The 26,413-nt window shown below is 48.1% G+C and overlaps 1 protein-coding gene and 1 pseudogene across 11 annotated transcripts in view; one reads left to right on the top strand and one right to left on the bottom strand.

Annotated features, from left to right (window-relative positions):
• CHL1 (cell adhesion molecule L1 like) overlaps window positions 1-26,413 on the top strand; it is a 175,279-nt gene that overhangs the window by 31,851 nt on the left and 117,015 nt on the right. The gene's annotated exons all lie outside the window — the stretch shown is intronic.
• On the bottom strand, window positions 8,301-8,694 carry LOC100345025 (small ribosomal subunit protein uS10-like; annotated as a pseudogene).

Below are 26,413 nucleotides of genomic sequence, written 5' to 3'. Positions count from 1 at the left end.
ATCAAGGACCTGGATTGAGTTCCTGGCTCCCAGCTTTGGTTTGGCCCAGCATTGGCTTTGGGGGGCATAAAGGGAGTGAACCAGGAAGTAAGACCTGTTTCTCTCTCTTGATCTGCCTCTATTTTGGTTTCAATCTGCTGTTCAAATAAATAGATTAGAAAAAGAAGAATCGGGGCTAGTGCTATGGCGTAGTAGGTAAAGCCTCCACCTGCAGTGCTGGCATCCAGTAAGGACACCGGTTCGAGTCCCAGCTGCTCCATTTCTGATCTAGTTCTCTGCTATGGCCTGGGAAAGCAGTAGAAGATGGCTTAAGTCCTTGGGCCCCTGCACCCACGTGGGAGACCTGGAAGAAGCTCCTGGCTCCTGGCTTCGGATCAGCCCAGCTCTGGCTGTTGTGGCCATCCGGGAGTGAACCAGTGGATGGAAGAACCTCTCTCTCTCTCTTTCTCTCTTTGCCTCTGCCTCTGCCTCTCTGTAACTCTGCCTTTCAAATACAAAAATATATCTTAAAAAAAAAAAAAAGAAAAAGGATGGCATGCTTGCTCTAACAAGTCTTGTGCCACTACCATCTCTTCCTACTCTCTTAGGGTACCATGATTTCCCTTGTGGAGCACGTGGTGAAGTCACGAATAGTCTGTAAGGGCATGCTGTGTGAAAATACTGTTTCTCAATTAGACAGACTCAGATCCACAAGAGGGAATTGTTTAGGAGTCCTCTGCACCTGCTTTCAGCTGGTCCCAAGCACCTAGTGTCGCCTGCCATGATCATGTGGTCTGCTGAATGGGTCATCCAGTCCATCTTCCTCTTGCTCCTGAGGAAGTTCTGATTCTCATTCCATTGAAGTGTGCTCTCCTCCTGCAGGGCTGTGTTCTTCCCTCCTGCAGGGCTGTGCTCTCTCCTCCTGTAGGGCTGTGCTCTCCTCCTGCAGGGCTGTGCTCTCTCCTCCTGTAGGGCTGTGCTCTCCTCCTGCAGGGCTGTGCTCTCTCCTCCTGCAGGGCTGTGCTCTCTCCTCCTGTAGGGCTGTGCTCTCTCCTCCTGCAGGGCTGTGTTCTTCCCTCCTGCAGGGCTGTTCTCTCTCCTCCTGCAGGGCTGTGTTATCTCTCCTCCTGCAGGGCTGTGTTATCTCTCCTCCTGCAGGGCTGTTCTCTCTCCTCCTGCAGGGCTGTGTTCTCCTCCTGCAGGGTTGTGCTCTCCTCCTGCAGGGCTGTGCTCTCTCCTCCTGTAGGGCTGTGTTCTCCTCCTGCAGGGCTGTGTTCTCTCCTCCTGCAGGGCTGTGCTCTCTCCTCCTGCAGGGCTGTGTTCTCCTCCTGCAGGGCTGTGTTCTCTCCTCCTGCAGGGCTGTGTTCTCTCCTCCTGCAGGGCTGTGCTCTCCTCCTGCAGGGCTGTGCTCTCTCCTCCTGCAGGGCTGTGCTCTTTCCTCCTGCAGGGCTGTGTGCTCTCTCCTGCAGGGCTATGGTCTCCTCCTGCAGGGCTGTGTTCTCTCCTCCTGCAGAGCTGTGCTCTCTCCTCCTGCAGCGCTGTGTTCTCTCCTCCTGCAGGGCTGTGTGCTCTCTCCTGCAGGGCTGTATTCTCTCCTCCTGCAGGGCTGTGTGCTCTCCTCCTGCAGGGCTGTGGTCTCCTCCTGCAGAGCTGTGTTCTCTCCTCCTGCAGGGCTGTGCTCTCTCCTCCTGCAGGGCTGTTCTCTCCTCCTGCAGGGCTGTGCTCTTTCCTCCTGCAGGGCTGTGTGCTCTCTCCTGCAGGGCTGTGGTCTCCTCCTGCAGGGCTGTGTTCTCTCCTCCTGCAGGGCTGTGTTCTCTCCTCCTGCAGGGCTGTGCTCTCCTCCTGCAGGGCTGTGCTCTCTCCTCCTGCAGAGCTGTGTTCTCTCCTCCTGCAGGGCTGTGTGCTCTCTCCTGCAGGGCCGTGTTCTCTCCTCCTGCAGGGCTGTTCTCTCCTCCTGCAGGGCTGTGTTCTCCTCTTGCAGGTCTGTGCTCTCCTCCTGCAGGGCTGTGCTCTCTCCTCCTATGTAAATACATTTCCCCTCCTATATAAATGTATGGACCCCTGTAAGGAAACTGTCTCCATATATATAATATATAAGTGTACTTTCTTTTTTTTCTCTCAAGCAAGTATAGTTTATTTTAACTAGTTTATTATGGCTACACTATGTTTTCTTCCTTCTTTTTTTTCCTGTAAAATAAACAACTGAAAGAGGCATATGAAAAGGGTCTAAGGCCAATGCAAAGCTCTCTAGACTTTTTTCCCAGTGTTCATCTCAGTGTTCCTTCACAGTTGTGTCCTCAGTAGAAGAAATAGGGAGGCTTTAAATGATGACTTTTCACTAGTAGAGAATGAGACATTTATTCCTGTGTAGTGGTGGGAAGGGTTAGGGCATGTGCACCTTCCTGTGTTTCTCATGGAATCGGGCAGAGTGAGACAGATGTCTTCATAGACTACAGAAGTAAAGTTCGTGAATGCTGTTACCGTCCTCACAGTTGAGTTCACACTTCCAGGGTGCAAGCCTCTGTTGTACAGACACACTAATGTGCTAATACTACCACAGGAAAACAGAGACAGGACATTTAAAACATGAGATAAAAAATAACAAGCATCCATATATAAATATATATATAAAACATGTATATATTTTAATAACAATTGTGAAATTCGTGCATTGTTTTTTCATAATACATTTTTCCTTAAACTTTTGGAAGACCCCTTGTATGCATGGCTTCCACATTTTTTTGCACGAAAATAAATTTATCTTTAAATTCCACTTTATGTGAGCTTTTTGAAGTACCCTGGTATGTATATATGTGTTCATTTAACTTTTGCAATCTGAAGGATGTCGTTATAACCTTGCACTAAACATGAAGGAATGCAAGGAAGCTTCATAATCCAGAGATGATCCTTTATGTACCCCTGCCACACTCACATGCCCACACATGTGTACACACATACATACACATATACACATGCACACAGTGCAACACACAGACACACACACACACACACATTCGATTGGCAGCACAGAACTGACAACCAAGATTGCCAGAGTTGAATGAGGCAAAGCAGGGCTCAGCAGGCTCCGGCTGCTGCTGTGAGCCTGCAGCTCAGTGTGAGTCGTTCTGCAGCTCTGTGCTGCTTGCTGATGGCAGTCTTGAGAGCCCATCATCCACACCCCTCTCTGCTCTCACCATTGTCCTTGACAGTGGCAAGAACTCGGGGCCCCCTGGGTAGCTGCACAGTGTGGCAGGGTTTGGAGATGTCTTACACGGATTTTAAAAAATGATTGACTTATTTGAAAGGCAAAGCGACAAAAAGAGAGGAAGAGACAGAGATTTTCTGTCTGCTGGTTCACTCCCCAAATGACTGCAATAGCTGGGACAGGGCCAGGCTGAAGCCAGAAGCTAAGAACTCCATCTAGGTCTCTCACATGGATAGCAGGGGCCTGAGTACTTAGACCGCCTTTGGCTTCCTTCCCAGGGACGTTAGCAGGAAGCTGGATTGGAAGCAGAGCATCTGGGACTTGAACTGGCATTCCGACATGGGATGCTGGCCATGAAAGCAGTGGCTTAACCCACGGTACCATAACACTGGCCCCTCGCACAGAGATGTAACACTGGAACAGTGCAGGTGGCTCCTGACTGTAGACTACGCTGAATTTATGATGCTTATTGTCACTGGAATAAACAGGGGCATTGGATGTCATGTCGTTTAACATTTGCCTCTGCAACTGGAATGGGAGGGTCACATCTTGTGACACACAGCAGAGCAAGGGCAATTTCTGTGTCCTGCCTTGGGCAAGTGACAAAGTCAACAAACCAATACTCCTCAGGCTGCCCTGGAGCCCTGGGTGGGTCCCCACTGAAGGCTGTTTTGTGTGCTGTGATTGTCTGGAAGCAGTTCTCCTTGGTACCATCATGCAGACAGCATGTGTGAGAGGAGGTCTAGCAGAGCTGCAGTCTGGTTCCGGCACGGGAGTGTCGGGCACAGTGTGTGCCATGTCCCTCGGCTGGAGGACAAGAGGGGCTTTTCTTCACAGTTCTTCAGGGTGGGGTTCTCTCCAGGGGCACTGCCATTTGTTGATAACTTCTCTGTGTACCTTTTGGAACAAAGCCAAAAGACTTCCAGATAATGCACAGAAAGGGAGTGAGGTTGCTGGAATCTTTGTTTTTTTCTTTTCTCAGTGCCAAAGATGTTGTAGTTTTGTATATCCACTTGGTAATCTTCTGAGTGATTTTATCCAAATATGGCAACTAGTTTGCAAAAATCTTTGTTGTTCGACCCAATGACTAACAGAAAACCTTAGCCTTGCCAAGGTGTGTTCAAGGGACGCCATTAGGAAACAAGGTTGTCAGCAGTCTTTCTACCTGGGGAGCCAGTTCTTGAGTCATCTTGGAATTAACAGTGAAAGGATTGTGTACGCTGGTTGGGAGACTGACTTCTCATGCAAGGGAGCCTTGATGTGACCGCACCTGGGAGAGAGAGGGCAGGCGCATGCCCACACTGTGATTCAGAGGTCTGGTGTCTGAGTGCTTCCTGATGCAGCTCCCTTGCACCAGCCCACATTGTTGTGCCAAGAAAGGTTGGTTCCAGCAGCAGACAAAAGCAAGTGGCTGTGGTGTAGCAGCTGTGGAAGACGGCCGAGGGGAGTCTCGCAGACTGTGGCCTGCTGCAGAGTAGCTCCTGAGAGAACACGCGGCAGTCATTCTTCCCAGGAGCCCGGTGATTTGTGGCTGCCTGTCCCTCCTCTCTGCTTCTGTTACCCATGGTGGAAATTTACAAGATCCCGCTTTTAGCAACAGAGCAAGGCAATGCTTGGTTATTTGGCTGAGAATTTGGGGGGCGTGTGGGGAGAAAGAAAAAATTAAATCAGTGTTTTTAGCAGAGAAAAGATGGAAGTTAATTTAACGATGGGTTCTTAGAGGAAATTATTTCTAAAATTACAAGTTTCAAATCTCTCTGTAGGTGCTGTAAGCGGCAAACAATGATCCTGTCTTAACCCTGAGACCATTTCACAGAGGAACTGGGGGGACTTCACTTAGGTAACAGTGTTTCCCTCAGTCAGTAGCTCTGTGTTTTTGCTGTATTTAGATCTTGCAGTGCCTTGTACAGAAGTAACCGGCGGCTCCCAGTAGCTGTGAGGCAGATGTATGGTGCTGGGTTCTTAGGGCTCCAGCAAAACGCTGACTTGGTTCTGAAAGAGCGAACCCTCACCTTGTTGCTTGTTCACTGGCTTTGCAGGCTGAAAGTGACATCTTGATGATGTTTGTCTAAATGTTACTTTTAATAGAAATGGGATCAGAGGTCGTTGGTATCTTAGCAGACTTGAAGCTTTGGAGAGGAGGCCTGAATCTTCAGGGTCAAACAGAGCTTGCCCGTTGGTTGCCGAGAAGGCTTCCAGCCTCAGTTACTTCCTGGATCCACGTGAAATCTGACCTGAGGTCTCCTTTGGCTTTTTTTCACATTCTTTGGGTGAAACCAGGCTGCATCACAACCAAGTGCAGAGGTTGGATCAGTGAGAAGAGGTCCACTTGGGGAGGTCAGGCAGAGCCGTGTGGCTGCGCGCAGCTGTCCAGCTTCTACCTGCTCTGCCTGGATTATGTTGGCAGTTCTTATCACTGCTTGTTTGTTTTGGTAAATGTCAGCGTTTAGCGTTTAGTATCATTATTAGTATTTAAACACAAAGTGATTTGTGGGGAGGAGGAAGTAGTTTTTTGTCAATGATATGAAAGAAAGAATTGTTTTCTTTTTACCTTCTCAAGACCACATTTTGTCCCCAAGAGGATGTGACTCTTGAAATGGTGATGCTCTTTGGTGCGTGTGGAATTTGTCTGGGTTTCGGTGGTGAGCGGGGCCTTGGTGAATCTGAGGCAGTGAGGACAAGTGGGAGGGAGCTCTGGGGCCTTCACGCAGAGTTGCCTCCTTTAGTAGCAGCCGGGAAGCAGCCACCAGGAGCTGTGTGTGCCTGGCACGACTTCTGCCCGGTGCGCCCCCCACTGGCAGGGCATGGCCCGCCAGGTGTTCAGGGGCTCCCTTGGGGCTGGCGCTAAGCTAGGTACCCCGCACAGACTTTCCAGCTGCAGGTAACCTGCAGGCCTGTGAGGAGATTTAGACACACTGGGAAGGTATTCTGGTAAACCCTTCCTGAAAGCCTCTGATGAGAATTGTTTGTGAGGGGCACCCTTGCTCCAGTTCGCACCTCCATGACCTCACTGTGACCTTGTTCCTGAGTGACTGGAGTGACTCTCTGGTGCAAGACTAGCGTGAAATGCAGCACTGAATCAGGAAGTGTTTAAAGACATGATCATGCCGCCTGGAGGAACTGTGGCTAGAGCTGTGTCACGGTGATTATTAATAATTGTGTTTGCTGATATGAAGGTGGGTGGAAACCCACCAAGCATGCTGCTTACTTGTCACCACAATCCTTCCCTTTATTTTATTGAATCATATTTATTTTTTGAGTTCCTCTTAGTGACTGAACAGATCATGATTTTATTCTACAAAACAAGCTTCTTTGCGATGGGTTTTCCTGGTGGGATTTGAGAAGTCGGCATGAGGCCTTCAGGTGAGGGGGTTGTTGTCCTGGAGCGAGCACTCCATCTTTGATTTTCCTTTAAGAATCTTTGGTATTTTTCCCCTTACTACATCGTCTCGCAAGGATTCTTCTTTAGTCTCTGATTAGACTATGGCACAACACTGATTTTTGTTTTCTATGTTTCAGTACCCTAATTTGAGCTTATTTAGAGCACAACCTGCAGTCTCAGTGTTAGAAATGTGGAGATGGAGTTTGTGACTGTCGGAGGACCATGCATTTCACCCATTGCCATACTGATCCATCATTTATACAACATGGGGTTGTGCACCCGTCTCAGCCGGAGGCCGAGGTGGGTGAGGATGGAGACTGTTTCTGTGGAGAAGTCCATGGTGACACCTGTGCAGTGTGTGTCACCTGGGCACACGCTGGCACTGGTTGGTGGGGCTTATCTCTAGCTCTGCTCCTCCTCCTGGCTCCTGGGATTGGACGGCTTCTTCTACCCCAACAGCCAGACTACATGTCCTTTCATTATGGAAGAGAGTGTAGTGGTTTTCATTCAAGTCTCAGTGAAGTGCTATGTGGGAGAGGATCGTAGCTGCCTCTCCTGGTAGGTCTATGATTTTTTCTTTTTACTAGAGGTGTGGATTATTTTCCAGTGACTCTCCATCTGTATCAGAGACATTTGTATGCCTGGCTAGAGCAGTAACTGCCCTACTTTGTGAATGTCTCATTACAGTGAGCTGCACACACAGCACAAATGCAGCCTGCAGGGCAGGTCTCCAGCTGTACACGCCTTACACACAGGTGCAATGAGCTCTTCACACATTTGTCTCATGGACTTGTCTTTGAGGGCAAGATTCAGGCCAAACTACAGTGAGTACAGACCCACTTCAGGAAGATGGGGAGGGGAAGAGAAAAAGGAGGAATGGAGTGAGTGAGGGAGAGAGGCTCCTGATCCATCATGCCTAGGACCCCTCTGTGCTGACAGTCCCTGGACTGCTTCTCTGAATCCCGTGCTCCTCTTGGTCTTCAGTGGCACTGACCCTCGGTCCCCATGTCTGCCAGAGCTCCGACACCTGTGTCGGTGCTGGCCTGTGACTCACTCCCTCAGGACGTTAGGAAATGGAGGTGTGAGGTAGTTTTGTGTGCGTTGTTTACAATGGAAATCTCTCCTCAAGTGTGCTAAGTGGAAGCCAAGACTCTCCTCAGAAAAAAGTGCCTCTGTTGGGTAATTAGCGTGCTTTCCCACATGTGTGAAAGATCTAGTCGATGCTGGACGAATGCACAGGTAAGGAATGTTTCCCATGTCGAATGATGACACCAGAGGTACCCTTTCTCTGTTCCCAAGATAAGAGCACCTCAGAGCTAGTTTCATGCCCTGGCTCCCAAATCAGTCACTCCTGTCTGTATTTGAGGCTCACAGCTTTTAAATATTCATGGGCTGTTATGTTTCTTTATTGTTGTTGAGGCACTTCAGGGACATTCAGAAGGTGGCTGAGTACTCCATTGTCTTCCTAATTCTCTTGGCTGTGCTTTGGATTACCTCCCATTTGCATGCATAATTTTGGTAGTGAGGTGCCAAAAATTCACTTGTTTTAACTGGAGTCTTATTGAAGTGCTTTTTCTCAAATCTTGGACACAAATCAATGTGATTTCCAGGCATGAAAATTCAGTGAGGACTCCAAAAGGGAAGCTGAGATAGATCAGCATGTGTTATAATGCTATAGGTGGTTTTTTTTTTTTTTAACAAGTGGTAGTCAATTTATTCAAACAGTCGGTTGGCTTAGGCATCTGCAGTGGTGACGTCAGCTTCTGCTCCCGGCTCAATGCTGATGGCAGTGATCAGTTTCACAGTCTCAGAAGGGCTGAGCAAACAATGAGCCGTTTATGGGTTCTCACCTGGAACCGGTCCCACGTCTTAGAACCTTCACCACAAGGGGTTTTCCTTGTAGTGATCCGCAGTGTCTTGGTAGGCATCCCAACAGGTCCTTTCACTTTCAGATTCTTCTCCTTTGCTCTTCTGATCAAGTCAGCACACACCTTCTCCAGGGACTTGACGTTGCGGCTGGTCAGGGTGATCCTAATTCGGTGAATGGCCACCTCTGGTTCCACGGGCATCTTTCTGGTGTCTTTAAAAGCCATGGCTGCGGCGCGGCTTCCTGACCGACTTGTTTCTCGGTGAGTCAGGAGCAGGAGCGGGTGCAAACACGCTCCGCACCTAAGGCTACCGCGTCGTCTTCAAAAAGGTTTAGGTGGTTTTTAAGATACTAGGCATCTCAGAACTCTAAAGATTATCAAATGAGCTCTTAAATTTTTAAGGCTAGCTTTGGAATAATTTTACAGGTTTTTTTTTTCAATCTTGTAAGTCTGTGAGTTTTCCTTAATAAATGATATATGATGAACAGCACATTTGATGTGCACAATCAGGTCTGGACTCAAGCACCTGCAGGATTAAGGTCACAGACCTTGACTACCTCCAGAATTTACCCTATGGCCCTTTTTTTTTTGTTGGGTTGTAAGATTTTAATAAGTTTGGATTCTGTCCTCATTGGTTTCTTTCTTTGCAAATTCAGAAGGCAGAATTCGTTTATCAAGAGGAAGACAATTGCTATCGTATTACAGAGAAAAGACTTAATAAAGTGGCCATTAGAACATTAAGTGCAAAAAGATGCTGAAACCAGAAAATATGGGCCATTTCTTTCATAAGCAACTTCTGGATCTTATGCTGATATTTCAAAGGGTTGCTCAAGTAGCAGTTGGACAATAAAATAATAAGTTTTGAAAATATATAACACAAAAACTAGACAAATGATTGAGAGCAAAGTCCAAGAAAGGGAGAAAACTTTCCTCTACAAAATGCTGTTTTTGCCCCAAGACAAGCCACACTAGGGAAATACCACATATGTCACATACACAGTCACGGATGTCTCCACGAACAGAAAGTTTTATTAGACTCCACATGTGTGCACATATTTCAGGCCTTGAGAAAGAAGTGAAGAAATGCATGAGAGTTGTCTCCCACCCCGACAGGGCAGGCACCACTCAGGCCTGGTGATAATGCAGGGCAGTCAGAAGCTGTCAAAGCCTGGGCCGGGCTCAGTCACTGTCCTGAGTGGTCCTGCAGTGGAAGATGAGTGCTTCCACAAACACCTTAAGCTACAGGACAGACAAAAGCAGAGAGCAGACAGGGGAAGAAGAACAAATGCCTCCGGCTCCCAAAGAAAGCGTGGTCTCCCTTGTGTACTGTGAAAGAAGAAATGAGCCTTTTTGTGGGAATCTGGAGTTCTCCCTTTGCAGTCCTGAGAAGCTGGCGCTGTGCTTCCATAGGCACACGTTAGGATTCTCTTGACAACTGCAAACGGCAGTTGAATAGTTTCATATTTGAGAGACTATAGCCTAGTGAATTTATTTCAGAGTTATCTGTACTAAAATGTTAGTTATTAGTTTCTCATTTACTGGCTATATCAAGATTCATGCAATTTTTGTTGTTTCACTATGAGAGTAGCCAGCTCCTTAAATATCTGAATATTGTGTGGGGGAGGAGAAAATTTTTCCTATTCCCTCTTAGTTTCTGTGCCTGGGCCTGTGAATTATGCTAACAGAAGACAGATTGACAAGAAAAAAGGCACACAAATTTTCTTTGATGTCTTAGTAATTTTTTTTATTTTTTGACAGGCAGAGTGGACAGTGAGAGAGAGAGACAGAGAGAAAGGTCTTCCTTTGCCATTGGTTCACCCTCCAATGGCCACCGCGGCCGGCGTGCTGCGGCCGGCGCACCGCGCTGATCCGAAGGCAGGAACCAGGTACTTATCCTGGTCTCCCATGGGGTGCAGGGCCCAAGCACTTGGGCCATCCTCCACTGCACTCCCGGCCACAGCAGAGAGCTGGCCTGGAAGAGGGGCAACCGGAACAGAATCTGGAGCCCCGACCGGGACTAGAACCCAGTGTGCCGGCGCTGCAAGGTGGAGGATTAGCCTAGTGAGCCGTGGCGCCGGCCTACTAATTTAATTTTAATTTTGGTGTGCATGGAGGCAATCACAGAAAAAGAAATCAAACCCCACAGAAGGGCACAAACACCATTCTGACAAAGGGTGGTCAGTGGTGTGGCCAGGGGTGTCTATGTGTGGGGAACTAACAGAAGACAAGGCTTCTTTTGGTAATTTGTGCAGATCTGTCATTGCTGACTCCTGTCTCCAGGGATGGTGGTGCTGTCTGGGTGGGGAGGGAAGGGGCTATCTTTGCACGGGGGATCCATGTCTTACTCCCTGGCAGATGTGGGAGGGCAAAGACCTCTCTGTGTGTCTTCCGTTCCCTAACTCCCTGCAGCTCACAGTGCCCCTTAGGCCAGCTTGGCTGTGTTCTGATCCCTTCAGTTCCTACACAGCATAGTGTCTTGTCGTGCTTTACATGTTTCATAGAATGCAGAACCTGTGCCATCTGTGAGTGACAGTGAAAGCAAATGTATCTTCTTATCGAGCTTTAGTAGCTCTCCAATTCTCTGATTATTACACACTCTATCAGTTCGTAGGAATTAAGCACTTAAAAACTCCATCCGTTCATTGAATACTTATTTTCCTGTGACTATTAAGAGCCACTAGTCCAGGACATAGTAGCAAACAAAGATACAGTTCTTACCTCATGAGGTTTATGGTCGCTTAATGCAGACACATGCTATTCAAATGCTCGTGCCAACCAAAGCAAAGCTGCTGCTCTGATGATACGTGCTGGGAGGGACTGCTCAGTGGTTAGACCCCAGTGGTCTGAGAAGGGTTCTCTGGGAGTGAACACCACAGGAACGAAAGTTTGCAAGAAGGCGAGGCAGGAGCGAGCCGTGTGACTGGAGAACCTGCTTTCAGTGTTGTTGAGATAGACTAGGGGAGGGCGCATGGAAAATCATTCCAGCTACAGGACAGGGGACAGCGTTGTGGATAATTTACCAAGAGAGTAGATTTTAGAACCAGAAAAAAATCTGACTTCTAGCTCAAATTTGGCAACATCTCATTTGAGGATTTTGGACAAATTAATCAATCTCTCTGACCCTCAAGCTCCTGATCAGTAAAGTGGAGATTATGACCCCCCATTTTTTTTTTAAAGATTTATTTATTTATTTGAAAGACAGAGTTACACAGAGGCAGAGAGCGAGAGCGAGAGCGAGAGAGAGAGAGAGAGAGAGAGTCTTCTGCTGGTGTACTCCCCAGTTGGCCACAATGGCCAGAGCTGGGCCAATCTGAAGCCAGGAGCCAGGAGCTTCTTCTGGGTCTCCCATGCAGGTACAGGGTCTCAAGCACTTGGGCCATCTTCCACGGCTATCCCAGGCCACTAGCAGGGAGCTGGATCAGAAGTGGAGCAGCTGGGACTTGATCTGGCACCCATATGGGACGCTACCACTACAGATGGAAGCTTTGCTCCTATACCACAGATCTGTGAGAATTAACAGTGTCCTAGTCCTCATCATCTTCATCGTCATCATCTTCATCATCATCATGCTGATTTGCAGTGTGACATTAGGTGACACATTTTATCTCTCAGTTTCAGTTCTACACGTGTGGGTGTCAGGTTACCTGCCTTCTGGATTCCTTCCTTAGAAGTTTTGTGATTCTTCCTAAGCAAATTTAAAGCTGACAGTTTAAATCCAGATATTATGGAAGCCTATATCCTGGAAGGTTAGGAAAAGTTTTCTTTTGGGAAAACAGACTTTGAAAGAAAAGCATAAATCCACGTTTTAGCAACTTTACTTAGGTTTCTCTAATACACGTTTTAGAAGCTTCTGTGATCTTAGATTAGATTTTATAGAACATATTTCTCCTACTAAAAAGCCTTTAAAATGTTTCTGGGAGATGTCAGTTTCCCATCATGGTTTGTAATTGTCACATTTTTACAGTCCTGTTTAAAATGAATTTAGTTTTTCAGCTAAAAATATCAAGCTGAGTTGGAAATGGAAATCCAAGGACTGTAAAATCGAATGATAGGGGCTGGCACTGTGGTGCAGCAGGTAAAGCCACTGCCTGCAGTGCCGGCATCCCATTTGGGTGCTGGTTTGAGTCCCAGCTGCTCCACTTATGATCCAGCTCTCTGCTGTGGCCTAGGAAAGCAGCAGAAGATGGCCCAAGTTCTTGGGCCCCTGCACCCATGTAGGAGACCTGGAAGAAGCTCCTGGCTCTTGGCTTCGGATCGGTGAAGTTTTGGTCATTGTGGCAACTGGAGAGTGAACCAGCGGCTAGAAGACCTCTCTCTCTCTGCCTCTCCTTCTCTCTCTGTGTAACTCTGCCTTTCAAATAAATAAACAAATATTTTTTTTTTAAAGAAAACCCAGGGATTGATTATTCAGGGTGAACTATGTATTATTGAGAATCATACATCACACCTCCTTGACCCCCAGGCTGCTGCACACTTCACGTCAGCCTCCTCAGCACACCTATGACACAAGTTAGATCTGGCTGATGGGTAGGTTGCTGCTGGTTGGGCCTCCGTGATCACAGGGTTAACTGGCCCTTCATGTTTATTTTCCCTTGTAACATTTCCCATTTTGTCAGCCTTTGTGTGACCTTTCATTTGTGAATGTCTGATTATCAACTTTTGTGTGTGGAAGACTTGTTAGCGTGGATTGAGTAGGATAATGAGGTAATCGTGATAGCTAAGTGTGACTGGTGATGAGCAGAGCTTGGGAGGTGCTGAAGTGGGCTTGCATCTGGCCTCTGGTCTTCCACATCCTGTGTGTGTGTGGAGTGCCCTGATCCATCTCTGTGAGCCCTAGTTTGTCTCCAGGAAAGAGGGAGTGGTACCACCGACAGCGTTTATATTCTAGCAGATGCATTCACGTGACCGTACTGTCTTCTAGACGAGGGGAAGGCCCAGTGGTATCATCCCTGTTACTCTCACTGTGCCCGTCAGCCACTCATGCTCTTTTAACCAGGTGGATTGAGGGACAGGCAATGCCCATTTGTGTGCTGAGAGCCGTACCGTGCAGATCACTGAGCCCTAGAGGAACACAGAGCTGACCCCTGCGTGATGCTGACACTCAAGACAGACAGACGATGCCTTGATGGTGTTTGGGCTACTGGGGCCAAGGTCCCTGAGACTTCTCCTTTGGTCTTCTAGGGAGTCTTTGTGGGCCAGTAAAGCTCCCTCACTTAAATTGGTTTGGTTTGGGTCCTGGGACCCCGATGGAATCCAGTGATACAGTATCTTAAGAGACACATTCTTATGTCCTCCAGGTTAACACTCCTACTAGTGGCATGTTATTACTTGCTTCTTTGTGTTTACTTTATCTCTCCTCACCACTAAAATATAGGCTCCGTGTGGATAAGGCTTGCTACTGTCGTCCCTCAGTCAGGGATGATCCTGCCACATGGTAAGCTCCTGGGAAAACTAGGCGAATAAATGGGTGAGGTGGGAAAAGAAGGAACAGGCTTTTTTTGTGTGTTTCCTTTTTGTTTCTTACGTTCCCAAACTGAATTTGCACCTGTACTTTTTGCTAAAAGAAAGACATCTTTGACAATTAATGAGAACTTACACTGAGCAAGATACCTCCTTAGACACTGTTCAAGCTGTGAGGTCAGCGGTATTGTCACCATGTTACCATGTGACTGTGGAGAGACAGTGAGGTACTCTCAGTGGTGCTAGTGGGCAGCTCTCAGTGTCAGCCCCATGGTGTCCATCCATCAGTGTCAGCCCTGTGTTAGCCCATCAGTGTCAGCCCTGTGTCAGCACTCTGTCAGCTCTCAGTGAGCTGACACCATCAGTGTTAGCCTTCACTGTCAGCGCATCAATGTCAGCCCTTAGTGTCAGCCCTCAGTGTCACCCTCAGTGTCAGCCCTGTCAGTGTCACCCTCAGTGTCAACCCTGTCAGTGTCGCCCTCAGTGTCACCCTCGTCAGTGTCAGCCCTCAGTGTCAGCCCTGTCAGTGTCAGCTCTCAGTGTCACCCTCAGTGTCAGCCATGCCAGTGTCACCCCCAGTGTCAGCCTTCAGTGTCTTGTCAGTGTCACCCTCAGTGTCAGCTCTCAGTGTCAGCCCTCTGTCGCCCTCAGTGTCGCCCTCAGTGTCAGCCCTGTCAGTGTCAGCCCTCAGTGTCAGCCCAAAAGTGTCAGCCCTGTGTCAGTACTCCTTGTCAGCTCTCAGTGAGCTGACACCATTAGTGTCACCCTCAGTGTCACCCTCAATGTCAGCCCTGTCAGTGTCACCCTCAGTGTCACCCTCGTCAGTGTCAGCCCTCAGTGTCAGCCCTGTCAGTGTCAGCTCTCAGTGTCACCCTCAGTGTCAGCCATGCCAGTGTCACCCCCAGTGTCAGCCTTCAGTGTCTTGTCAGTGTCACCCTCAGTGTCAGCTCTCAGTGTCAGCCCTCTGTCGCCCTCAGTGTCGCCCTCAGTGTCAGCCCTGTCAGTGTCAGCCCTCAGTGTCAGCCCAAAAGTGTCAGCCCTGTGTCAGTACTCCTTGTCAGCTCTCAGTGAGCTGACACCATTAGTGTCACCCTCAGTGTCAGCCCTGTCAGTGTCACCCTCAGTGTCACCCTCAATGTCAGCCCTGTCAGTGTCACCCTCAGTGTCACCCTCGTCAGTGTCAGCCCTCAGTGTCAGCCCTGTCAGTGTTAGCTCTCAGTGTCACCCTCAGTGTCAGCCTTCAGTGTCAGTCTTGTCAGTGTCAGCTCTCAGTGTCACCCTCAGTGTCAGCCATGCCAGTGTCACCCCCAGTGTCAGCCTTCAGTGTCTTGTCAGTGTCACCCTCAGTGTCAGCTCTCAGTGTCACCCTCAGTGTCGCCCTCAGTGTCAGCCCTGTCAGTGTCAGCCCTCAATGTCAGCCCAAAAGTGTCAGCCCTGTGTCAGTACTCCTTGTCAGCTCTCAGTGAGCTGACACCATTAGTGTCACCCTCAGTGTCAGCCCTGTCAGTGTCACCCTCAGTGTCACCCTCAGTGTCAGCCCTGTCAGTGTCACCCTCAGTGTCACCCTCGTCAGTGTCAGCCCTCAGTGTCAGCCCTGTCAGTGTTAGCTCTCAGTGTCACCCTCAGTGTCAGCCTTCAGTGTCAGTCTTGTCAGTGTCACCCTCAGTGTCACCCTCAGTGTCACCCTCAGTGTTGCCCTCAGTGTCACCCTCAGTGTCACCCTCAGTGTCAGCTCTCAGTGTCAACCCTGTCAGTGTCAGCCCTCAGTGTCACCCTCAGTGTCAGCCCTTTCTGGACACCTCTAAGGACCAGCCTGTCTGCAAGGTCCCTGCAGGGCACACTGAAGTGCTCCCACCCTGCTCCACACTCAACTTCTCTTGTGCCACTTTGGCCCTGCCTACCTCTTCCCATGCAGGGATCATGGGTCCCTCACTAAGAGGCTGGACTCTCTCAGGGACCAGGTTCTCCTCCTGGGCTGCCCCTCTGGAGACCAGGTCCTTCCCCAGGGCTGTCTATCTGGAGACCAGTCCCCCTGAGGAGGTGAGCTGGGTCATTGCCATCAGAACTGGGAGCAGATAGCTGCCAGGTGTGAGCTGTGGAAGGTGAGCTGCTTTTCAGGGTGTTGAGATGACTCTGAGGCTGGGTGGAGGGAGGCCCGGAAGGACAACAGGCACCAGGCTATGCAAGGCCTTACTGTGTCTTAGTCTCTTTGTGCTGCCAGGGGGAATACAAGAATGGTTATTCATAAAGCACAGGAGTGGATTTCACACATTTCTGTGAGCTGGGAAGTCTGAATCAAGGCAGCTGCACATGGTGGGTGGCTTCCTGTGTGTCCTCATGTGGCGGAGGCATGCACTGCCTGCAGCCTTTTTGTAAGGACCCTGGCCTGCTCATTAGAGGCCCTCCTGACCTGACCCCTGCGTGAGCGCCCTGTGACTAAACACCCTTACACTGGCGACTCCCTTTCAGTACCTGGATTCTGGAGGGGACGCTTTCAGACCCGAGCACCAACAGAACCAGGACTGTCTCTGCCTGAGCCCACCCTGTGTTTGCTGCAGGACCAGCTCACCCCACCCCATGTACCATGCTGCTGCGCTGGGGGCCCCTTGTTTGCATCTGGAAATCACACTTGAATTCAGGACTTGAGACTATTTTTTCCGTTGCAGTACACTTCACAGATGTTTTCACTCTTTAAAAATGGTACACCGCGGCTCGATAGGCTAATCCTCTGCCTTGCGGTGCCGGCACACCGGGTTCTAATCCCGGTCGGGGCGCCGGATTCTGTCCTGGTTGCCTTTCTTCCAGGCCAGCTCTCTGCTGTGGCCAGGAGTGCAGTGGAGGATGGCCCAAGTGCTTGGGCCCTGCACCCCATGGGAGACCAGGAGAAGCACCTGGCTCCTGCCTTCGGATCAGCGCGATGCGCCGGCCGCAGCGCACCGGCTGCAGCGGCCATTGGAGGGTGAACCGACGGCAAAAAAGGAAGACCTTTCTCTCTGTCTCTCTCTCTCACTGTCCACTCTGCCTGTCAAAAAATAAAAATAAAAAAATAAAAATAAAAATAAAAAAAATAAAAAAAAGTTTATGGGCTAGATCAGTCCATTTATACCGTATCAGAATAGGGTGAGTTGGCCGGCACTGCGGCTCACTAAGCTAATCCTCTGCCTGTGTCGCCGGCATCCCAGGTTATAATCCTGGTTTGGGCGCCGGTTCTGACCTGGTTGCTCTTCTTCCAGTCCAGCTCCCTGCTGTGGCCCAGGAAGGCAGTGGAGGATGGCCCAAGTGCTTGGGCCCTGCACCCGCATGGGAGACTAGGAGGAAGCACCTGGCTCCTGGCTTTGGATCGGCGCAGCATGCCAGCTGTGGCAGCCACTTGGGGAGTGAACCAATGGAAGGAAGACCTTTCTCTCTGTCTCTCTCACTGTCGTCTAACTCTGCCTGTCCAAAAAAAAAAAAAAAAAATCCAGGGTAAGCAACATTTCCACTTCTTTGCTATTACTTGTGGATTGCAAGCCTGGAGCTTCTTTCCTCTGTTTGCCCATCAGTGTATACTGGGCTGTTGTGAGCTATGGTCTCCCCTGTGGTTTGCACACTGGAATCTGTTCCTTCAGTGTAACTCCAGGTTGGTACCTGTTATCCAAACTCCCTGTATCTTCCCACTGCTCCCAGCCTCTAGTAGTCTCCATGTTCTGTGCATATTGAGTCTGTATTTTAGCTCCCACTTAAGGGGAACACATGCTGTATTTGTCTTTCTCTGTCTGATTTATTTCACTTAATAGACATATCTTCTGGTTCCATCCATTTTGCTGCAAATGACAGGATCTCACTCTTTTTATGACTGAATAATATTCCCTCGTGTATATATACTACAAGTTCTCTATTCATTCATCTGAAATAGACGTCCTAGCTGATCCTGCATATTGGCTACTGTGGTGGAGCAGATATCTCCTTGATATGCTGAGTTCTTGTCTTTTGGGTATCTACCCAATAGTGGGGTACCTGGATCCCATGACTGTTCCATTTCTCTGTTTTTGAAGAACTTTCCAGAGTTTTCCACAGTGGCTGCACTCATTTATGTTCCCACCACCATTTCTCCACACCCTTGCTGGCCTTTGTTGCTGTCTATCTTCTTGATAATAGCCATTCTGACAGAGGCAAGATGATATCTCGATGTGGTTTTGATGTATTTTCTCTGATGCCTGCGATATTGAGCAATTTTTCATACTTATCTTGGTCATTAGTATTTATTCTTTTGAGAACTGTCTGTTTAAGTCCTCTGCCTACTTGTTAACAGGATTGGTTATTTTGTTATTGTTGAGTTTTTGAGTTATTGATATGTTCTGGATATAAATTCTTTGTCAGATAAGTAGCTTGCAGATATTTTCTCCTGTTCTCTTGGGTGGCTCTTCACTCTGTTGTTTCCGTTACTGCTCAGAAGCTAGTTTTGCTTTGTCTGGTTTTGTTGCCCATTCTTTTGTGGTCTTCTTCAAAACAGCATTGCCTAGTAATTTCTGTTTCAGGTCTTCTATTTAGGTCTTTAATCCATCTTGAGTTGAATTTTTTGGTATATGGTGACTGGTAGAGGTCTGATTTAATTCTTCTACATATGTATAACCAGTTTTGCCAGCACCATTTATTGAAAAGGCTATCCTTTCTCCAATGTGTGTTCTTGGCACCTTTGTCAAAATCAGTTGGTTTTATGTATGTAGATTAATTTCTGGGCTCTCTATTCCATTCAGTTGATCCATGTGTTGATTTTTATACCAGCACTGTACTTTTTTTTGTTGTTGTTGTTAAGATTTATTTATTTATTTTAAAGGCAGAGTTACAGAGAGGCAGAGGGAGAAGGAGAGGGGGGGAGTGGGGGAGGAGGAGAGAGAGAGAGAGAGAGAGAAAGAGAGAGAGAGAGAGAGGTCTTCCATCCATTGATTCACACCCCAAATGGCCGCAATGGCCGGAACTGAGTCAACCTGAAGCCAGGAGCCAGGAGCTTCTTCTGGGTCTCCCATGTGGGAGCAGGGGCCCAAGGACTTAGGCCATTTTCCACTGCCTTCCCAAGCCATAACAGAGAGCTGGATTGGAAGTGGCGCAGCCAGGACTCGATCCGGTGTCCATATGGGATGTCGACACTGCAGGCAGCAGCTTTACCTGCCGTGCCACAGTGCCAGCCTCACCATGCTGTTTTAATTACTCTAACTTTGTAGTAGCTTTGAAACGTTTTCATTCTTAATCTTCTCACTGGCTTCTTACTGTCATTACAATCTCAAAAAGCAGTTGTTTTCTGGGAAAGATTGGTTTGAGCTGTGTGTTCTCAGTGATCTTTCTATCATGTGAACTTAAAGAGACTCTGTTAGCCACTGAGATGGAGTCCCAGCTGCAGGGGCTCAGGGGCCACATGGAGGACTGCTGAGAGTTTGGTGTCATGTGGGTGATTATGGCTTGCATGTGATACTCACTCAGAAGCGTGGATCACTCAGGTAGTGCTGAGAATTTAGTGAGTCACAGTTGGGTACTATTGCTATCTCCTTTGAATACCAGTGGTGTGTATGTGTGTTTCCATGTGTGTTTGCATGTGTGTATGTTCATGTACACAAACACTAAATTGCACAGTTATATTCTATGGAAAAATGTCCAAAAATGTTTCATTTCTGGCATGCATCAGAGCTTAATGGAAGTGGGTTGACATCTGAAATCTGGAAAATGAAGAGATGAATGGGTCCTATTTGAGCTGTAGGCTTAATTTTTTTTCCACTATTTCCCAGCAACCTAGAACAGAGTCCCCACCTTTGACAGCCTAAATTCATTATCTGTGGCACTTTGTAATGTCAGGAGTCCTGGATGGATCCTCAGTTGGCAGGTGGAGTCTCTTTCCACACCCACCAGCTCCACTATCATGGTGAAGGCTGAGAACTGCTGGTGTGCTACAAGGACCAACAGGACGGTGTTTGTGGATTAAGGATGTGTCTGTCTCATCTACTTCTTGTTCCCCTTCTCATTAGTTCCTGGGGCTCATGCCCAGGAACTGAACGAGCAGTGAATTACCTGGAGTTATCTACAGCATCCACCACTAATGCTTTCTTCTTTATTTTCTTAGAGCTTTGTTTTAGTACTAAACATGTTTTAAGCTAAGTAAAAGGGTTCCATTCCTCCATGGGTGTATATATATTCGTGGCAAAAGGCAGACAACACAGAATAGCAGTAGTTTTGATAAGTGAATCTAAAAACATAGTGCACCTTCAACTGGCACATTAGGTCCTGGTGCTTTGTTGGCTCTCCTGCCTAAGCTGCATCATCGCATTGTGCAGAGCCAGGCAAAGCTTTTCCTGTGAGTGATGAGTGGCTGATGAACACCAGGAAGCAACAACTGCACCTGGTCACTAACACGTGGTGCCCTTGCTTTGGACCAGAGAAGAAGGATTTAGGGTAGCAGTTTTCAACCAGGGGTTGTTTTGCACTTCAGGGAGCATTTGGTGATATTTGGAGATGTTGGCAGTAGTCACAAGAAATGGGAGAGAGGGTTGCATCGCATCAATAGGGGCCAGGGATGTGTGCAATCATCCTGTGATCCCAGGACAAGCTCACCATGACAAAGCATAATTATCCCAGGCCGGTGTTGTGGTGTGTTTGGTAAAGCCACCACCTGTAACACCAGCATCCTATATGGGTGCCGGTTCTTGTCCAGGCTGCTCCACTTCCAATCCAGCACCCTGATCATGGCCTGGGAAAGCAGTAGAATGTGGCCCAAATGTTTGGGTCCCTGCTACCCAAGTGGGAGGCCTAGAAGAGACTCTTAGCTCCTGGCTTCAGCCCAACCCAACCTCAGACCATTGCTGCTATTTGGGGAGTGAACCAGGGGTGGAAGATCTCTCTTTATCTGTTTGACTCTCTCTGTAACTCTGATTTTCAAATAAATAATAAATCATTTTTTAAAAAAAGAATAAATAGGGCCAGCACTGTGGTGCGGTGGGCCAAGCATAAGCCTGTGGCAGCAGCATCCACATGGATGCCAGGTCGTGCCCCAGCTGTTCCCTCTTCCGGTCCAGCTCTCTGCTAATGGCCTGATAAAGCAGTGGAAGATGGCCCAAGTACTTGGGCCCCTGTACACGCATGGGAATCCCAGAAGAAGCTCCTGGCTCCTGGCTTCAGATCGTCCCAGCTCTGGGAATTGTGGCCACTGGGGAGTGAAACAGCGGATAGAAGAGCTTTCTCACTGTCTCTCCCTCTCTGTTTGTAACTCTACCAAATAAATCAATCAATCTATGTTTTAAAATGTGTTTATATTTGAAAGTCAGAGTTACAGAGAGGCAAAGGCAGAAAGAAAGAGGTCTTAATTCCATCTGGTTCACTCCCCAGATGGCCACAATGGCCGGAGCTGAGCCGACCCAAAGCCAGGAGCCAGGAGCTTCTTCTGGGTCTCCCACGCAGATGCAGGAGCCCAAGGACTTGGGCCACCTTCCACTGCTTTCCCAGGCGATAGCAGAGAGCTGGATGGGAAGTGGAGCTGCCGATGCTTGAACTTGCACCCATATGGGATGCCGGCACTGCAGGTGATAGCTTTACCCGCTGTGCCACAGCACCAGCCCCATAAATCTTTTTTTTTTTTTTTAAGATTTATTTATTTGTTTGAAAGAGAGAGTTATAGAGAGGCAGAGGTAGCAAGAAAGAGAGAGGTCTTCCATCTGCTGGTTCACTCCTCAGATGGCCTCTACAGCTGGAGCTGCGCTGATCCAAAGCTAGGAGCTTCTTCCATGTCTCCCACGCAGGTTCAGGGGACCAAGGACTTAGGCCATCTTCTACTGCTTTTCCAGGCCATAGTAGAGAGCTGGATTAGAAGTGGAGCAGCCGGGATTTGAACCAGTGCCCATATGGGATGCCCACACTGCAGGTAGCAGTTTTACCTGCTATTTCACAGCGCTAGCCCCAATAAATATTTTTTTTAAAAAGAATAATTATCCTTCCTCAGATGTCAGTCATGCTGAGGTTGGGAAGCACTGGCGTACAGAATTGTACTTGCTGTCCTCCCCGTAAAATTCTCATGTAACCTTGAGGGTAAGAGCAGCAGCATCTTTTTGGTACTATATTCCTTGTGCCTAGAACAGTGTCTGGTATGCAGTAGTTGCTCATTCTTTTTTCCATGACTGAGTGGGTGACTTGCACTGAATGGCTTATTGACAGGACAGCGAGCGACATCTCCAGCAAAGAAGTGAGTCTGCCAGCGTGTGTGTTGAGTTAGAAGGGAAGCTCCAGCTCCAGGATGGATGTGATATGCAGGTGACTGAGGATCTCTACACAGTGGGGTTTCCTTGATGTCTGTTAATTATTTGTTCCATAAAGCTCTCCCCGTATGGGAAGCTTTAGTGGGTTAAGGCTTCATGCCCCCTCTAATATTGGAACATTGGCTCTAATCCACTCAGAATTTCCTGGATTATGGGGCTGACAAAAGTGGTGAGATATAAAATGATCAAAAGTAAAGGAAGATTAAATAGAGTGAAACAATAAGATTTAACTAAAGCAACTGTTTTTCCTTTTTAATTTTGTCTTCTTTTTAAATTCTCTTTTATTAGTATTTCAGATGACATCAAGGGCTGGTTTTGTACTTACAGTTTAAAGAACTTGTAACACTTGGTACTGTGTCTTTTCAGTAAAGAGCAGATCTCAGAGTGAGAGATTCAGTTAGCCACAAGGAAGGTCTGATTGGAGTTACTATTTTTATTTCAGTGTATGTACTTTTATGTTAAGTGGTGCTGGTTTCCTATGTACAGCAGTGAGAGAATGCATCTTAAAAAGTAAGCCAGTGAAGCATAAGTGCAGGCAATGCATGGATTTCAACTAGAATCATGAATGTGTCGTTTGGGTGAATGGAGAAACACTAGGTTTGCTGGCTCACAGTTCTCCTCACTACCAAACATCTCACATCCTCAGGAAAGCAGGTGCTGGTGTTTTTCAGGGCTGTGTCCATGGTGACCAGCGCACAGCACATTTGTCACTGTGAGTTTGTTAAGTGACTAACTGAGTGATAGAGTGGAAGAACAGCTGGGCTGCCATCTGCTCCGGCAGGTTCCTGGCCCCGACCTGGGGCTGCTGAATGACAAGGGCCGGCTTCCACCCCACGTCCGGCCTCTCCCGTGGGTCCATCTGCTCTGGAGCCCCAGCCTCCCTGACCACAGTGAGTGTGCTCCGTGCTCCGTGTTCTGCTCAGGCAGGGCAGGTTGCTGAGACATCCGAAAGCAGCATCACCCTTGACCGTGTTGAGGGAAACCGTAGTCTGTACCAGGGCATTAGACACAATGTTCCCGTATAGATTTCAGGTCCATTACTGTTCCTGGCCCCCTGGAGATCACTGTGTCCCAAAGCAATGCTCGCCATAGAGGAGGTTTGGTGTTTAAAGAGAAGGCCCTTAGTCAAATCCTGTTCTGACCATGGTCTGCTACAGTTTGAGGATTCACTCCCTCATCTTAACTCTGTTTCCTTGCCACGTCCTGAGGGACAGTAAAGATTTCTGTGGGTTTGGGTCTTTGCAGATCGAGCAGGACCTGGCTAGATCCTCAAAAGTTGTCTCACTGGGACCCACCTTGTGGCCCAGTGGATGAAGCAGCTGCTTGGGATGCCGGCATCCCAGATCAGAGTGCTGGCTGCAGTACTGGCTGCTGTGTCTGACCCAGCTCCCTGCTGCAACATTTGGGAAACCAGTGGGAGATGGACCTTGTCCTTGGACCCCTGCACCCATGTAGGGCATCTGGATGGTGTTTCAGGCTCCTGGCTTTAGCCTGGACCAGACCTGGCTGTTGTGGATTAAAGATTCTCTCTCTCTTTCTCTCTCTCTCTGACACTCACCCTTTCATGTAAATAAATAAATCAACCTTTTTTTTAAAAGTTATCTCACTGGCTGGTGCCACGGCTCACTAGGCTAATCCTCTGCCTGCGGTGCTGGAACTCCAGGTTCTAGTTGGGGCGCCGGTTCTGTCCTGGTTGCTCTTCTTCCAGTCCAGCTCTCTGCTGTGGCCTGGGAAGGCAGTGGAGGATGGCCCAGGTGCTTGGGCCCCTGCACCCGCATGGGAGGCCAGGAGGAAGCACCTGGCTCCTGGCTTCGGATCGCCGCAGTGCGCCAGCCGTAGCGGCCATTTTGGGGGTGAACCAACGGAAGGAAGACCGTTCTCTCTGTCTCTCTCTCTCTCACTAACTCTCTGTCAAAAAAAAAAAAAGTTACCTCACTGACACAGCTGGGTTAGTTTGTGAAACCTGCTCAGAACAAGGATCTCAGATTTGAAGGGCTTGAATGAGAGGCTCGTATACTGGCTTCTCTGGGAAGAGAAACCCCTGTCTTCCCGTCAGCTTCGTCACAATAGCATGAGGGAAAGGAGCAATAAGACACAAACAAGGTTTGTGAGCCAAAATGGCTTTAAATGGAATTATTTTTCTTAGGCTTTTGCATAAGGCGTCAGCAGCTCTGAAGCTGCTGGATTGTGAGAGATCAGCCTAGCTTGTTGACAGTTTGAGAAGCCATCCTGTCTGTCCCATTTCTTGTTTATTAAATTAATTGTACATGTGTGTGTTCTAGAAGTAAATGAAAGCCCTCTGAATGAGAGGCTAAGATGTGAAACCCACAGGACTCAGTCACAGTTCTGGCCAGAGGGGACATACCTATGTGTTTTTTTTTTTTTTTTTTTTTTTTAAAGATTTATTTAAAAAAAGAAAAGGAGAGTCAGAGAGAGAGAGACAGAGACAGAGACAGAGTCAGAGGTCTTCCATCTGCTGGTTCGTTCCCCAGCTGGCCACAACTGCTGGAGCTGCGCTGATCTGAAGCCAGGAGCCAGGAGCTTCTTCCGAGTCTCCCGCATGGGTGCAGGGGCCCTAGACTTGGGCCATCTTCTGCTGCTTTCCCAGGCCATAGCAGAGAGCTGGATCGGAAGTGGAACAGCTGAGAAGCGAACTGGCGCCCATATGGGATGCCGGCACTGCAGGTGGTGGCTTTACCCCCTGCTCCACCGTACTGGACCAGACCTGTGGGTTTATCTCCTATCTTTGTACAAAAGGAGAGGAGACCACGACTGCATAATGTGATCAAAGTCAAGTGCAGAAATTCCTGAGTGCACCTGTCTCCTGTCTGCTCAGCATGACGTTTATTATTGTTTTACCTCCATGTAAGCAATGGGCTCTTTCACAGAAAGAAAGCAAAGAGGGAGAGAGAAGGAGAGAGAAGGAGAGCTGGGAAGAAGCTTGGAGGGAAAAAGAACGACGGAATGGAGGAGAAGTAATAGGAAGGAAAGAGAAATTTTTCAAATGCAGAAAATCGTTATTTTTTTCCAAGAACCTTGGAACGTAATAAAACAAGTAAAACCAGTGGCTACTAAAACTAAACTAAAACTAAATCATATTCCGTTTTTGAATTGTATATTCACTTTCTGACCTCAAAATTTATTGAGCTAAGATCTTACTTGTAAAAATATATGAATAAGAGCTTCATGATACTAAAAAATTCCAGCATTAAAAACGCTTTGATTTTTAATATATCAAAGAGTTCCAGCTTTTTGGTTTTTAATATATCTGTCAAATTTGAAACACAAAGAGTAGAGTAAGTGTTTAAAAGTGTAAGTCACAAAGTTGAAGGCCAGTTCTAAGTGTTAAGTCAGTAAACATATAAAGAGAAATACGTTTTATGTAAAATATAGTTGTGACATAAAATTACTGGTAGATTGTAATGTATACTTCAACTTTGTAATAGAAATGTACAAGATTAAATAGAAATGAACATTGTGTGTTCATAATAACTTCAAGTCAGTAGTTTAGTCTCAGAGTTATAGTAGCTGGAGTCTGTTCATGTGTGGATCTGGGAGCAGATCTGAAAGTGAAGGGGGGTGGGTGGCACCATGGCATAGCGGGTTAAGCCACCGCATGCAGTGCTGGCATCCTATAGGGGCACCGGTTAGAGTCCCAGCTGTTCCACTTCCGATCCAGCTCTCTGCTATGGCCTGGGAAAACAGTAGAAGATGGCCCAAGTCCTTGGGCCCCTGCATCTGTGTGGGAGACCCAGAAGAAGCTCCTGGCTCCTGGCTTTGGATCGCCGCAGCTCTGGCCATTCTGGGGAGTGAACCAGCAGACAGAAGACCTCTCTCTCTCTCTGCCTCTCTTGCTTTCTCTGCATGACTCGGACTTTCAAATAAATAAATCTTACAAAAAAAAAAAAAAAGTGAAGGTGTGAGGCATATTGAGGGTGGGGACCAGAGCGCTGGAGGCCTGGACTGCTCTGTATCAGGGGACCTTGGCTCAGCCTGGAAGGTTGCTGCAATGCACCACAGAAGAACCAGTCCTCTAAGACCTTCTACACTTTTAAAATACAGATTCCGTAAGAGAGGGAGAAGGGAAGGAAGAGAGAGAGAGAGAGAGAGAGAGAGAGAGAGAGAGACATTAGTCTTTCATCTGATGGTTTACTTCCCCAAAGCCTGCAACAGACAGGGGCAGGCTGAAGCCAGGAGCCAGGAATTCCATCCTGGTGTGCCACGCTGGTGGCAGGGACCCAGTACG

The sequence above is a fragment of the Oryctolagus cuniculus genome, chromosome 10, assembly GCF_964237555.1.
Source record: "Oryctolagus cuniculus chromosome 10, mOryCun1.1, whole genome shotgun sequence".
NCBI classification, from domain to species: Eukaryota; Metazoa; Chordata; class Mammalia; order Lagomorpha; family Leporidae; genus Oryctolagus; species Oryctolagus cuniculus.
The sequence above is the reverse complement of the archived record's forward strand: the minus strand, read 5'-3'. Positions and strand labels throughout refer to the sequence as shown.